At 42.5% G+C, this 16,633-nt stretch overlaps 1 long non-coding RNA gene across 1 annotated transcript; it reads right to left on the bottom strand.

Moving 5' to 3' along the window:
- Positions 1-12,523: 12,523 nt before the first annotated feature.
- On the bottom strand, positions 12,524-16,607 carry LOC141568880 (uncharacterized). Its single transcript, XR_012492128.2, has 3 exons — positions 16,371-16,607; positions 14,809-14,885; positions 12,524-13,369 (listed from the first exon to the last, which is right to left on the bottom strand). It is a non-coding gene; the product is annotated as an uncharacterized LOC141568880 (long non-coding RNA).
- Positions 16,608-16,633: the final 26 nt, after the last annotated feature.

Consider the following 16,633-nt stretch of genomic DNA (forward strand, 5'->3'; position numbering starts at 1 on the left):
TTGGTAAAAGCCAACATTCTGGTCGGGCTTCTCTCAGCAAGAGACAGGATCTATCTCTGGGAATTGGCTTAAGGGGAAAAAAACACACATACCAAAAAATGGGAATGAGGGATGGGGCCTTCCTAAGATAAAGTGGTTCCTGCCCAAATAGCCCACAGAAAAATCTGTCATTCAGGAAGCCCTATCCACACAGAGCTTCCACTCAGCTGTTATGTAAGAAGGAATAGCCAAGGATTACCAGACATTTGAAGGAAACCTGTAATAAGAAAGACTGATACCTCCACCCAAAAACAAAACAAAATAAACAGAAAATGGAATTCAGAGAAACCAGAGATAATGGAAACAGCAAAAAAAACCATAAAAAAATTATAATCAATATTCACGGAAATATAAGATCACATCATCAGGGAACATAGGATGCCAAAAAAGAAAAAAGATTCAGACATTAAGAAATAAGTTTTGGAAGTTAAAATTTCGTAAGCAGAAATGAACATTTCAATAGAAGAGTTAGAAAATAAAGCTATGAAAATCTCCCAGAAAACAGTAAATAGGTGGGTCAAACCACCCTCACTTTCTCCTTAATTATTGCAATAGCTACTAAGTGTTCTGCTTCCACCCTGACCCCCTACACTCAACAAAGGTACTATGGTGATCTTGTAAAAAGGTCAGTCAGATCACATCAGTTCCCTGCTCCACACTGACCTCCCGGTTATACCTTCATCCCACAAGCCTGCTCCTGCCTCAGCCTGCCCCATTTAGGGCCTTATGTATATGCTGTTCTTTCTAACTATCATTCTTTCCCAGATATCCACGTGGGTTGCCTCCTCCTCTTCTGGTCTTTATTCAAATGTCAGTTTCTCAGTAAGCTATTCCCTGATCATCCTATTTAAAATTAGAGTCCTATGTTCTGAACTCCCTAGCCTCTTTCCCTAATTTTATTTTTCTCCATAGTACGTATTTATTATTCCATGAGAACAGGTATTTTTCTCAGTTTTATTCCCTTCTATACTCCCAGTACCTAGATTAATAAATGGAACATAGTAGGCACAAAATAAGGATTTGTTGAATGAATGAGATGGAAAATGGGAAAGAAAAGATAAGAAAATGTGAGGATCAACCCAATATCTGAATAGTAGGATTTCCAGAAAGAATGGGGAAAATGGAAGAAAGAGCATCTACAGAAATGACATGTAAACATTTTCTAGTACTAAGGGCACAGACAGTTTCTAAATTGAAAGGACCCAGCACAATGAATAAAAAATAACTTGCTGCCAGGTACAGTATTGTGAAATTTCAGGACACATATGACAAAGAGCAGCTCCTAAAGGTTTCTAAAGAGGAAAATAGGTCACCTCTGAAGGACTGGGAATTGGAACAATGTTAGACTTCTCCAAAACACTGGACAGGAAGAACTGGGTGTAATGCCCTGAAAATTCTAAAAAGAGATGGTTTTCAATCTTGAAATCTATATCTTGCCAACCATTCATCAACTGTGAAAGAGAAAAATGACATTTTTGACCTGCAAGAACTCGAAAAAATTTATTGCCTATTTACTGTTCTCTGGAAGCCACCAGCAGATGTTCTACAGCAAAACAAAGGAGTAAAACAAGAAAAAGGGAGACTTGAGATCCAGAAAGCAGAGAAACAACCTGAGAAAAAGGCAAAGAGAATTCCCAGGGTGACTGTGTAGAGACATGGCAGGATTAACAACTGCGCAGGCCTGAAAAACACCCAGTCTTGATGAGAACCGGAGGATACCGGAGGACAGAGGACCCAGGAAGGCTGTTGGCTAGACTAAAAGAAATCTGATGGAATAGCTAGTGGGTTTGAAAAAAAATATTTATACTTCTCTAAAGTGTGTAGAGCAAAGTCAGTGATAAGAATATAGAAAACAGGGGGTGGCCGGTTAGCTCAGTTGGTTAGAGCATGGTGCTAATAACACCAAGGTTGCCGTTTGGATCCCCGCATTGGCCACTGTGCGCTATGCTCCCCAGAAAGGAAGGAAGGAGGAAAGAAAGAAAGAAGGAAAGAAGGAAAGAAAATAGAAAACTAAGCACATGAGAAAAAAAAGGGCATTAAATTGTAAGGAAAAAATGTAATCATTGTAAGCCTGCCACACAACACGGTTTAACTGTGAATAATATTTACAATCATAATAATATAAAAAGTAAATATTGACCTAACATGTGTTTGATAAAAATATATTGTGAGGGTGTGGGAGAGGAAATGGAGGATAATTTGAGAGAGCTAAATCTTCTTCCATAATGGGAATTCAATAGGTAATGTCTACATTTGAAAAAAAAAATCAAGAAATATTAGTATAAGCACATTATTTAGAAATAAGCATGATAAAAATAAGGAAGAAAGAGCTAAAAGAGTTGAAAGTGGTTGGCTCCAAATAACATGAATTGGTGGTGAGAAGAACTAGGGAAAGGAATTGCCATTTTTCACAAAAAGCCAGACAGAACTATTTGACTTTTTAGCCTATGGATCCATATTGCTTCAATTACAAACAAAAATTCAATGCTCAATAAATATTAGTTAATACTGCATTATTACCTGATTATAGATTATCCATGGCTAATGTTTAAGGAATCTCTCTCATCATCCTTTAGTGATTACAAACTCATTTATTTACTGGGCCAAATCCAACATAGATCTTAATAGAGAAATATACTAGACTGTGTCCCAGAGCCCACCAAAGTGATTTGAGGATGAGTTACCATTTGGGATTTTCTATGCTGTCTTATTTCTCTAATCGTGAAAGAATAGACGATTAGCTGGCATGGACAATTGTTTCACTACACATTACACACTAGGAATTGTTTAAAGCACTTTGCGTATTTTAAGCCATTTAATCCTCATAACAGATCACAATGTGAAGTGAAGGCCTGCTCCCTGGCCGCTACCTAGAGATGTGATTAAGTCACTGTATTTTCAATTAAAGAAACGTATGTTGAGTATCATGATCCAGGCACTGTGGGGGACACAAAGATAAACAGGACAAGATCTTTTCTAGGGTTTAAAAACTAAGATGTTGGCATTTCTTCTAGGGTTTAAGAACTGAAACCTGAATATCAGAATCAGTTCTGTCTCTAAAAATGATCCCTGACAATAGCACATGAATCTAATAATACAAGAAATAATAACATGTTCCACAACTAAAGAACTGAGAGCTGGCTATCCCAGGCACTATGCTGAACACTTTACATGGATTACCAAATTAATTTTCATCACCTAAGTGGCAGGAAACATGGTTATCTCCATTTTACAAATGGGGAAACTGAGGCTTAGAGAGAAGAATATTGTCCTGGTTCCTGGAGCAATAAGTATAGCCAGGTTGTATGACTCTGGCCAAGTCCCTCAGCACCCAGTTTGTTTCCTCTTCAATATATCTGGGAGAATAACACCCACCTCAGAGGGTTATCGGAAAGATGATGGTAGCTATTATTATTATTATTATTATTATTTTAACTTTTATTTATTTTAAGTGTGCTTTTCCAGGACCGTCAGCTCCAAGTCAAGCAGTTATTTCAATCTAGTTGTGGAGGGCGCAGCTCACACTGGCCCATGTGGGGATCAAACCGGCAACGCTGGCGTTATGAGCATCGTGCTCTAACCAACTGAGCCAACCGGCCCTATTCTTATGTAGCTATTCTTGTGTAAGCTACCCAATGGGGCCTGACATCATAATCTCCAGATAAGTGATAGCCATTGTTAATATTATTATCATTATTATTAATATGATGGTGGAACTAAAGAGTTTTGATGTCTTTTAGGCCATGGGGAAGTATTGTAGGTTTTTGGACAGGGAAGTGACATGAACAGAGCATGTGTTAGAATCAAAACTAACTTAAAGCCGGTATTCATAAATTGAGCTGTACCAGTTATTAAAATATTGAAAAGCCTCCAATCTTTGATAAAAAGATTGACAAAAAGGTTGTGGCCTGTGTTCATCACTGCCACAACCACTCAAATCCCTGGCCCTCCTTTGGCAACTAAAGGGTTAACTTCTGGTGGAGGAAAGGGCCTCCTGGATGCCCCCCACCCCCAAATCTGACAAGAGGGAGTGTCAAGCCAGCTGGCTGTTAAATTTTTCCTTGTTAATATTTTTTCCCCAATTTATTCTGAAAAATTTCAAACCTATAGAAAAATTAAAAGAATAGAACAGTGAACATCCACATACTCTTCTACTAGATTCTTCCATTTGTTTTTGTTTTTAGTTTTTAAATATCTATAACAACATTTTAAACTATTTTAACCACTTTTAAGTGTACAATTCAGGATTCTTCAATTCTTAAATTGCCACATATACTCCCCTCCCCTCTCTGTATGTGCATGTATACGTTGCTGTTTTTTCCTGAACCATTGAAAGTAAGATACAGATATCCTGACACTTCACCCCTGAGAGGGAGCAGAGTTTGCCACCCCAAAATATGTCTTTTTGGGATATTGACTATTTTACGCTGGTTATTTATTTATTTTTTAGGAAGGCACAGCTCACACTGGCCCATGCGGGGATTGAACCTGCAACCTTGGTGTTATTAGCACTACACTCTAACCAACTGAGTTAACTGGCCACCCCAAAGCTGGTTATTTTTAAGAAACAAAAGATTCAGGAAAAACCTTTGACCTTCCCCCCAACTGTTTAAAAGAATTTAGAGAGAGGGCCTACTCCAAAAAGGGAGATATCATCATAGATGACTATAATTTAACGTGAAATAGTATGTGACAGACAGTGAAGAATCGAGCAAGGCCCATTTGATCAAAGTCCTCTCTGTGTCCCATTGTTAGAGATGGCCCAGCAAACATTTATTTACTAAACATTTGCCTTTTCATCTCATGTGAATCGGCCCCCAGCCATTTGAAGTCCCAAACCACAACACCGCCCCTTATCCTTAGCTCCAGAATGGCATATAAGCCTAAATTGTCCAATGTATTCTGGGGTCTCATATTCTTATGGCACCCCCGCATGTATATGTGTATTAAATTTGGTTATTTTCTCTTGTTAATCTGTTTCATGTTAATTTGATTATTAGCCCCACGAGAAGAACATCTAAGGATGGGAGGACAATTATTTTTTTGCCCCCAAACTCTTAAATAGTTTTAGCATGTATTGCCCAAAAATAAAAAACATCCACCTACATAACCACAATGCCATTACAACACTCAAGAAATGTAGTGTTAATGCAATGTAATGTTATCTACTATAAAGTCCATATTCAAAGTTCTCCAATTTTTGTTTTTGATCCAAGATCCAATCAAAGATCAGGCATTATTTTTAACTGTCATGTTTCTTCACTGTCTTTTAGTCTACAGCAGTTCCATTGCCTTTGGTTGTCTTTCATGACATTGACATTTTTAGAGTTCAAGTCCATTATTTTTAGACTATCCCTCAATGGGGATTTGTCTGCCTTATGATTAGATTCTGGTTAAACATATAGCAAGAATACTAAATAGATAATACTGTCTCCTCCTCAGTGCACCTTATCACAAAGCACATGGTGTCAATTCATCCCTTCCTCAGTGATCTTGAGTTTCATTTCTTGTTAAGGTGTTGTCAGCCAGACCACTCCGTGGTAAAGAATGATACTTTGAGTACCTTAGTAGTCAGAGATATATTCTGATACTTTGAATACCATGAGTATCTTATTTTTCAACCACCTTTCACTGAATGGTTTTATCATCCACTGATGATCCTTGCTCAAATTATTTATTATAAATGATGGTTACAAAATTATGATTCTCTAATTCTATCATTTCTTCTACATTTATTAGTAGGAATTCTATAAAGAAGAGCTTTCTCCCCCCCACCCTCCATCATTTTTCGATATCACTGTAGACTCACGGATTCTGTTTATTTCTTTCAATTTTATAATCTGTTATCATTATTATTCATCTTGATGCTCAAATTGTCCCATATGTTGTCAGGGAGAACAGTTGTTAAACAATTTAAAATGTTATCCTTATTTAGCCGCCGTTTCTGAGGGCTTACTCTGTGCCATGTACCATGCTAACAGCTCTCCATGAATTATCTCATTTGATACTCACAGCCACCCTGGAGGTCAGTACTATGATTACGTTAACCCCATTTTCCAGGCGAGGAAACTGAGACTTATATGAATTCGTCCAAGGTCACACAACTAGTAAGAAGTGGAGCCTGGATTCAAACAAGGTCTGCCTGGCTCCAGAGCCCCACTGATAAACCTCTATTGCCTGCCACCAGACTAGAAGTTTGTCCAGTAGGAACAGGCATGGGAGAGAAAGCAATGTGCAGGCTGAAACTAATGGCTGATGGGAGCAAGAAAAGGGCAGAGCACTGACCACAAAGGAGGAAGGAGCTGGGGCAGGCTTAGGAGGCCCTTGTTTCCTCCAGGCATCCCTACCCCTCACCCTCACCCAAGGTCAGGCTCTTGGCAGCCAAAAGGCAAGAATAAGACTGATACTATGACCCCCAGCCTGCAAAAAACATAGGGTCAGTAAGTTGGATAGAGGGCTGTATAAGAGATGAAAACTACCTTTTTCCTCTACCTTTCAAAATTCTTGACTGGGACCCCTGTAACAAGACAGATTAACAAGAGAAAAGCATAACATTTACTTAATATAAGTTTTAAGTAACATGGGAGCCTTCGTAAGGAAATGAAGACCTAAAGAAATGGTTAAACCTGAGTGGTTTTATACTAGGATTAATGAAGAGTGGAAGGTTATGGAAAGAGTTGACAGGACAGAGGGTATGAGCTACATGTAGTAAACTGGGGGAAAGTTAGCAAGGCCTGTTCATTCAGATTCCTCTCTTGTCCCTTAGTCTTCAGAGATAAGGATGTGCCTTTCTTCCTGGTATAGGGAAGGCACTTCCCACATGGTTTTATGATCTGCTTCAGGGGAAGGTCAGAAAGTCCTTCCTGCACATGCCATTTCTTAAATTCCTTCAATTTGAAATAGGCAATATGTCAGGTTGCCATTATTTGGAGGTAGCATGTCCTGAACCCCATTAGCTGGAACCTGCACATCTTGGAAGGCACAAAGGGTAGCCTTTTCTTTTTCTTTTTCTTTTTGGCATAGTCAGAGGCAGGGAGGTACCTTGATTATCTGTGAAATCAGACTTTTAACCCTTTCCCATCATGGAGAGAGGAAGTTTGGATGGTGAAACGAGAAGCTGTTTCTATTTGGGCCCTGTGGACCTAGCATCTCCTGGGATACAATGCAAAGGACAGCAGGCTCCTGGTGGCTACATGCTACAGAAGGGGCTGTTCCCTAGGTCCCTCCTGTGGTACCCTCCCCAGTGCTTCATAGGGAAAGGTAAGAACACCTCATACGTTCATCTCAAACATTCTCTGATAATCCCAATAGTCTATGAAATAGCTGTCACTGTTATCACAATCATTTTATGGAAGAGGATAGGGAGGCTCAGGCTGATAGAGTCACTTGGCCAAGGTCACACAGGTAGTAAATGAAGAGCTAGAAGCAGAACCCCAAGTTCTTCCCATCTTATCACTCTTCTCTTAAATTAATAATAGTGGCATTTATTAAACATTTTAGTATTTACATGCAGTTTGTGGGTGTCATTTCCTTTCATCTGAAAATAATCCAAATAGCTGGTAGCATAATTAACTTCATTGGGCAGATGAAGAGGCAAGGCTCAGAGAGGTCAAATAATTTGCTCATGATCACATAGCTAATAAGATTCAAATGTGGTCTGTCCATCCCTGTCCCCGTGCCCCCACCCCTCACCCCCAGGAAAGACAGGAACTTGAGTGAATGAATTGGGATGGAATTAAGGCAGTGGGAGAAAAGGAGCCTGTGGTATTTGGGATGCCCAAAGGCATTCAAACGTAATTCAAAGAAAAAAGAAAGGAAGAAAGAAAGAAAGAAAGAAAGAAAGAAAGAAAGAAAGAAAGAAAGAAAGAAAGAAAGAAAGAAAGAAAGAAAGAAAGAAAGAAAGAAAACCTTACTGGCCATAGGACTTTGCTGCATGGCCAATATGCTAGACCAGCTTCCGGGAGCACATTCTTCAGCATATTCATTCCCTTATTCGTGAATTATTTATCATGTGCCTTAGTCTGAAGCAGCCTAGTCTGTTCTAGGTGCTGGAGATACTGAAGTGAGCGTGGTAGGAGGAAAGGTCTCTGGGGGTGGGAGTGGGGGTGACAGACAATACACAAGTAAACAAATGAGATCATTTCAGATATGGCCAGGTGCCGGGAAGATAATGATGTGATAGCAGGTGATATGATAGAGAGGAACTGGGTGAGGCTACTTTAAATTCAGCGACAATCAGGTGACACCTCTGAAAGAGGTGACATTTGAGCTGAGAGCTGGGTGCTATAAACTGGGACAGACAGTTCCAGGCAGAGGCACAGGCCTGTCGCAGAGGGCTTTGTACTCAGAACTCCACACTTGGTTTAATGCTCACGCTCTTCTTTTTCATACTTTTCTTGGCATTCATTATCATAGATGAAGTTTATGATCATTGTAACCAGTTCAAAAAACAAAAACAACAAAGAACGGCTTGAGCTGAGAATGGTTAGGACAGTGGATTGAAAGGGAGAGCCTTCCAGCAGGTGGTACAGGAAGGGAAAGATTAGATGGCAAGAGACAACTGGACCGGGAAACTGCAATTTAGTGGTGATTGCCTAGCACAGAGCCCAGGGAAAAAGGGACAGGGAACGGGTTGGAGGGAAGGTTGTTTATCGTATTCTATTTTGGGCACTGGGGACTAAAAGGAGGTCCAACTTGAGGCAGTCACATTCCTTCTTGCCCTGTTAGGTCCTGGCCCAACCCGGAAGCGCACGAACAGCTCCCAGAGCTGTAATGAGAATTTGTGTGCTGCCACCTACCGTCGTACCGAGGCAATGCAGTGCCTTCGGGTCTCGTCGCCTGCCCCAATGAGATCTCAGAACCCCAGTTTCCAGACCTGAAGCTCTCACTCCCAGTATCCTCCAGCTCTGGGAAACGAGGTCCAGTGGGGCTAAAAGGGGTTTAATGCAGCAGTGTTGGGAGAGGAAGGTCTTAACCTGCACCTCCAAATGCCTGGCTAGACACCAGAAACTACGTCAACCCTACTGAACCCAAATCTCTCACATTCTCACAACATCCCCTGATTTGCTAGGCTTTGGAGCCACTGGTTGGGGCTATTCCTGCCTTCTCTGAGCAGATCATCTAGTGTGGGAGACAATAAATCAATCTGTAATTTACTGATAAGTTAACAATGCAAGTTAAGTGGTTAATGCTACCACTGAATGGGAGACAATCTTTTCTAGGCCCTGGGTAGGAGAACTCAAAAAGGGTAGCAAAGGGGAAGGGCCGGTGTAAGAGGTGGAATTGGAGGCAGTTTTTGGAGAATAGCTCTAATTTGGGGCAGCAGGGAAGGGAGACTATATACCAAGTAGAGGGAATGAGGAGGATGGTAGAACTTCCGTTTTCATGAATGATGGGCTAAATTATTCAGACCGACATTCCCCTTGAAAACAACTGCAAATGCTGTAGAAAAGATTTGTTAAGTCTCCTTAATAATATCACAGATATTTGACAAGAGAGTTATGAATTTCCAGGGCAAAGCCTAAGGGAAAGTGGATCTCATAAAGGCACTGGAAGATAGAGCAGAATAAACGACCCAGAATGCAGAAAAGAGGGGCAAAGAGAGAAAAGTGGTTGAGGAACATGGAGAATATAGTAAGAAGGTCTAACATTGTTTAACCAGAGTCCTATAAAGAAAAGAGGATGCGACAAGGGCAAGATTCGAAAGATAACGTCTGAGAATCTTCCAGTGCTGATAAGGCATCAATCCGCAAGTTCTGGAAACCCAAAGAATCCCAAGCAAGATCAATCAAAGAGAATCCACAGGTAGATGTATCACAATGAAACTCCAGATGCCAAATATAGAAAGTCTTAAGAGCAGTCTTCTCAACAGCAATGAACAGAAGCCAGGAGACAGTGGAATGATATCTTGAACATGCTGAAAAGAAAATAACTTCTGACCTAGAGTTTAACAGTGAATTTTCAAACAACTGCAAACTAGGAAAGTCTGCCATCAGCAGAGCCTCACTGAAGAAAATTCTAAAGAATGCAATTCAGGCAGAAAGAAAGTGATCCTAGATGTAAGGTCTGTGATGCAAGAAGGAAAGAAGACCTGTACACAAATGTTCATAGCAGCATTATTCATAATAGCCAAAAAGTGGAAGTAACCCAAATGTCTATTAACAGATGAAGGGATAAACAAAATGTGGTGTAGCCACACAATGGAATATTATTCAGCCATAAACAGGAATGAAGTACTGATACATGTTATGACATAAACCTTGACAACATTGTTAAGTGAAAGAAGCCAGACACAAAAGGCCACATATTGTATGATTCTATTTATACAAAATGTCCAGAATAGGCAAACCCATAGAGATGTAAGGTAGATTAGTGGTTGCCAGTCGCTAGGGATAGAAAGGAATAAGTAATGACTGCTAATGAGTACAGGATTTCTTTTTGGGGTTGATGAAAATGTTATGGAATTAACTATTGGTGATGGTTGTACAACCTCATGAATATACTAAAAACCACTGAATTGTACACTTAAAATGGTGAATTACATCTCAATAAAAAATAAAAATAATTTCTAGAAGCAGTGAGGAGTAAAGATGTGTACATAAATCTAAAGCATTGACTATATAAACAACAATACTAATGTCCAATGAGGTTAAAAAAAATAATTAGAAAGTACAACATAAATGATAAATGAAGGTAAAGTCTCCCATGGTTCAGGAGGAAGGTAAGTATAGGTATTGATTTACTCTAAACTTTAATGCACATTGTAGTGTTTAGGGTACAGAACAAAACAACACGCTCTGTATGTAACTATAGGATATAATTTGTAGGGAAATCACTAAAAAAATAAAAACAAAGGCATGGGAATGGCAATAAGTTCTGCTGTGGTCCATCTGGGGATCCAGTTGAAGCTATTCACAAAAGCACCTGGCTGTCTGGGATGAGTGTTACTAGACAAAGCAGACATTATAGGAGTCACAAGAAGGACCTAAGGGTTATCTGGTTCAGCTCCCTCTTTTCACATATCCATCCCTGTCATTTATCAGATATGTGTTGGGTCTTCCTAGGTGTCGAGCATGGTGCTTGGTTCTGGAATCACAGTGGTTCATGGTCTCTGGGTCCATGGACCTGTATGCAGGAGAGGAGGCTGGAGATATGAACCAGAGCTCAGCCACGCAGGGACTGCCAGGTCAGGCCCTGAGGCCAAGAGCGGATGAAAGTTATTGAAAAGTTTTCAGGAGTGGATTACATGATCATTCCAGCTGCTATGCAAAATGGATCGGAAGGAGACATGAATGGAAGCAGAGAACTACTCCAGAGATATCACTGAAAGACAGTGTGGATGAAGCATGGTGGGCAGATATGAGAGGGAATAAATGGAGAGGATTGGATGTGGGGGGGTGTGAGAAGGGAGGAGTCCAGGAAACTGAGAGGCAAGGTCCAGGGATTTGCCAGGGTCCTCAGAGAGCTGGTGGCTGAGCCAAAGCTGAGACTAGACCAGGGTCTTTTCACCACACTGTGTTTGAGATGTGCTGACACTTGAATGAAAATACAGGCAGATGAGAACCAGACTGTCTGGAGCCAGGAGGCCTGGATTTGGCATCCTCAGCCTGTATGTGACCATTGAACCTAGGAGAGGCCAAGTTCTTTGGGGAGAGATGGGAACCTGAACTAGCACATGGAAGTGGAACCAGCAAAGAACAGAGCAGGGTGCTTCCAGAAGAGCCATTAACAGACCACCAGCTTTATCACTGTGTGATCTTGGGCCTCTGCCTAACTTGTCTGAGTCTTAGCTCTATGATGGGCAGACTCTAAGATGTCACCACCTCCTGGTGTTCGCGCCCTTGTGTGACCCCCTTCCCTTGACTGTGGGCAAAACCCACGACTTGCTTCTAACTTTGTAGAATATGGCAAAGGGGATGGGATGCCACTCCCATAATTGGTTACATTATGTAAGACTCCTTCTTGCTAGCCAACTTACTCTAGAGTGAGTTGCTGACTTGGTAAAGCAAGCAGCCATGTTAGGCGTGATGGTTAGTTTTATGTGTCAACTTGCATAGGCTGCAGTACCCAGTTATTCAATCACACACTTATCTAGGTGTTACTGTGGAGGTATTTTGTACACATGGCATTTTGTAAACTGATATATACAATCAGTTGACTTTCAGTAAAGGAGCTTATTCTCAGTAATGTGGGTGGATTTCAGACTTGCCAGCAGCCCCCACAACTGTGTAAGCCAATTCCTCAGAAAAAATATCTTTATACATACACACACACACACACACACACACACACACACACACACCCTACTTGTGCTGTTTTTCTGGAGGACCCTGACCGATACATGGGAAAACCCATGTGGAAAGGAACTGCCTTTAGCTGACAGCCAGAAAGAAGCTGGGACCCTCAGTACTATACCCTGCCAACAACCTGATCGAATTTGGAAACAGATCGAATTTGGTTTTTTGCCAACAACCTGATCGAATTTTGCCAACAACCTGATCGAATTTGGAAACAGATTCTTCTCCATTCAAACCTCCAAATGAGAACACAGTCCAATTGACCTTGATTATAGCCTGTGAGAGCGTGAGCAAAGGACCCGTTAAGCCATGCCTGACCTTCTTTGTTCTTTCCTAGTTTTATTGAGAAATAATTGACATACACAAAGGTATAAGTTTAAGGCCTACAGCGTGATGGTTTGATTTACATATATTATGAAATGATTGCTGCAATTGGTTCAGCTAACATCCATCTTCTCATATAGATACAATATAAAGAAAAGAAAGAAAAAAAGGGGGAAAACATTCTTGTGATGAGAATGCCTGGACTTCTCACCCATAGAACTATGAGATCATACATGTGCGTTGTTTTAAGCCATAAGTCTACCGTCATTTGTTATGTAGCAATAGAAAATGAACACACCTTCCGATCTGTAAAAGGTAGTCATCTCATAGGGCCATTGTGGGGCTCCAATGAGACTACCCAACACTGTGATTAGCACAACACCTGGCAGGCATTTAGTGTACAAAATAAAAATCAACAAATGTTAGGCGTGATTTGTAAAAATATATAGAGAAAATCTGAAACAAAACTAGAAAGGTCTAGATTCATGGAGCAACTGGACCTGACTCACTATTTCTCACGTACGGGAGACAATGTTCTTGATGATCTCAGAGAAGCAGCAGGTAGCGTGATGGTTCAGCGCACACACTCCGGAGACAGACTGCCCAGTTCATTCTGGCTCTGCCATCTGTCAGCTGTGTCACGTTGGTCAGGTGATGTCAACTTCTCTGTGCTTTAGTTCCTCATCCATAAAATAATAAAACAATAGTACCTGGCACATAGTAGGGCTACATAAACGTTAGCTGCTATTCTTGTTGTTATTATTACTATTATTATTATTTGTCTCTGATTCACAATCCTGTACCTTCAAAGGATTATGAGGTGAAATTAATATAGCACACATTTATCTACACCAACTGAGCAAATAAAGATGATGCAATAGCAATTACACTTCAGGGGCTGCTCAGTTTGCATAAACTTCCTTATCATTTTTACCAAGGAATTCAGATTGTGTGATCTCCTCAGGACTGTCTGGGGATGGGAAAGGACTGTATCTGGCACAGAATTTTCCCTGCCCAAGGTTTTGTCGCCTCGTCTCCCTTAAACTCCAGCACCACTCACTCTTGCTGCTGCCCCTGGTTCCCAAATCCAGCAGAGGGCGCTGTGGCCTAAAAATGCAGCCCTCAGACCCTTCCCTCCGACGAGCCCCGCTGCTGGAGGGAGGAAGGGTACCAGCAAGGGGGTGGGCCTGACTCCCATAGTAGTCCCTTTCTCCACGCACTCAGCAAACTCCTATCCCCCGCTGCCGGCTGGTTTTCCTAACCTTACCCTGCTCCATGAGGCGTTTTCTGAAGGCTGCAGACCTCCCTTCTTTGAACCTCAGAAGCTTCATTTCAGCAATGAATCACTCCAGCTTTATGCTGCTCTGTTACTGTTTCCAAATTCCATGGCCATACATCTGTAAACCTAGGTCTGGCCCTCTAAGGAGCTTTCCTCAAGCCTTTTCCTCCTCAGTCCTGTTCCACCTTCTCCAGACATAATTCCCTCACCCCACCCAGTTTATTCCTGCCTCAATCTGCTGTACCACAGAGCATTATTTCTTTCATTCAGTCTTCCAGCTAACAATTGTTTCAGTCCAAGGTTAGCATCATGCAGAGATGAAGACAAGCAAACCTGTAGTGAGTGCCTACTGTGCGCTGGACATTGTTCTAAGCACTTCACATAATCCTCACAACAATCCTATGGGGCTTGTTAGACTCATTTTACAGACGAGACAGTTAAGGCACAGAGTGGCTAAGGGACATGTCTAAAGTCACACAGCTAGTGGGTGAGCTAGTATTCAAGCTCAAGCTCTCTGGGTCCAACAACTGGCTTTTTAAACAAGATCTATCTGGACTTTTAATGTAGACATGGGCTTCCATTTCTGATCTCAGTACAATGTTGTCCGATATGACACTAGCTTCGTGACCACTGGGCACAGGACTGAACCAGACTGAGTTGTGCTGTCAGTGTAAAATGCACACCGAATTCCAAAGATGTAGTTTGAATATATATTAGCATTAACAATTTTTGTATTGATTACACGTAGAAATGATAAGATTTTGGATATATTGGGTTAAATAAAATATATTTATTAAAATTAATTTCACCTTTTTCTTTTTACTTCTTAATGTGGCTACTAGAATATTTTAAATGGCATAGATGGCTCACCTTTTATTTCTGTGGAGTGGAGTGGAGTTCTAGGAGCGCTCAGCCCAGTGGAGAGACAGACAGGATCTCAGATAATTCTAAAACAAGGGAAAATGTGGTCTGTGTTCTGAGAAGTTAGAATAAAGTGGTGGAGGAGCCCAGGGAACCTTTCATCATGCAGGCAGCTTTGAGTCAGACTTCCAAAGGCCTGTAGAATTTGGCCCTGGAGAGAAGACCAGTGGGGACAGCAGTGGCCAAAGCTGCAAAGCAGAGGGAACCCCAAGTCAATCAGGGAGGCTGGAGCATCTAGTGCTCCTGGGATAAGCAAAGGGAGCCAAGACCGGTAGACCTTGGAACGCAGGGGCCTTTGACTGTGGGGCCAAAGGCTCTTGGCAGGATGGAGCTCCAGACACCTAAAATAGGGGAGGGCCTGGTGGGACTGGGGAAATTGCCAGCTTGAGGCTCCTGCCGGGATAGGAGAGGGGGTGGGGCGGTGAGTGGCAGGCCTGCCTCCTCCTACCTCTGCCCCAATTTCCCTCCCCTTTCCAGGTCCTCCCTTCTCACTGTTCCTAGAGGGGAGTGCAGTGAACAAACTCCTTAGAGGAGGTTGGCTGTGGGAGGATGGCTCTTGAGGAGCATTTCCTGCCTTTGGCTCACAACTGCTTCCTGCCCAGAGCTCCAACACTTGACCCCCATTAAATTCCTTCCTCCCAGGGGAGGTGGGTGGCCATGAGGGCCTCACAGGCTTTGCAGGTCCAGAGACCCAAGCACCTCAGCAACTAAAGGAGGCAAGATCCCAGGTGTCCAGATGCCCAGCCTCCCCCCTGCCCTTTTGAGGACCTGGAATCGGGCCTCACAGTGAAACTCCCCTCTGACAGATTTTGGACGCCAAAGGAGCCCAACCCTGCCTCTCTCCCCTGAGGGGAAGGACCTCACTTTCCTTTTGGCCTATTTACCCCTTTGGGCCCCTCAGCTCTGGGTGGGAACTCACATCCTTTCTTTATTTATGGGGCACTTTTTCTTCTCAAACAGAGGTTGGGGGTTTCTGAAGGGAAAGGGGGGTTATGTGCAAATTCCACAGGAAACAAAGCTAAGTGATTCCTTCCCTACAACCACCTGGGGCCATCATCTGATCTCAGTTTCCTCGGGGGATATGATGGAGGCTCTAAGGATGTGAGTTTTGAGAGCGCACCGGAGGTTGGTAAAAGGAGCCAGATCTGTCTTTCTCACTTCCCAAACCTAAACAATGACCCCCTCCACATCTGCCTGGGTAGTGTAATATCAACACTGAAAATGGGGAGAAGACCCCCCAAAACAACCCCGCTGAGTTCAGCTCAACCAGGAACCTCCTGCTCTGCCTTGAAGTTCCCAGTGTCCTATTCCTTTCATAAATCCTGAAGATCCCTAGGAGATGCCCCACCACCATCATACCATCCAGAAATCCCCGACGCCTCCAAAAAGAGCTGCACTGGGGATGTGGCACTGAGATGACCCCAGGGGAGCCTTAGTCCCTTAACCTTGCCTCTTCCCTTGATCACCAGCTGAATCACAGTGTTGGCCATCTCGTCCGACCCCCCACATACCCTTAAAGCAGGGGCAGAACCTCCTTAGCTGGACTTTTGTCTTCCAGGACGCTCACTCTCCTCGGGGAAAGGAAGGCCCGGTTGGTGGAGGGAAGGATAAGCGGCCAGACTGCAGACCTAGCCAGGTATCTCCACTCCCGGGGAGCCTGGGAGCCTTCCCTGTACCTAGGGCTCCCCCTGGTGGCGGCAGAAAAAGCCTACCGGAGACTTGGACAGAAGGGAAGGGAGGACCCCAGAGGAAACTACTAACGGGGATAAGGGGC

The sequence above is a fragment of the Rhinolophus sinicus genome, chromosome 12 (genome assembly GCF_057876585.1).
Source record: "Rhinolophus sinicus isolate RSI-liver-muscle chromosome 12, RSI-T2T, whole genome shotgun sequence".
NCBI classification, from domain to species: Eukaryota; Metazoa; Chordata; class Mammalia; order Chiroptera; family Rhinolophidae; genus Rhinolophus; species Rhinolophus sinicus.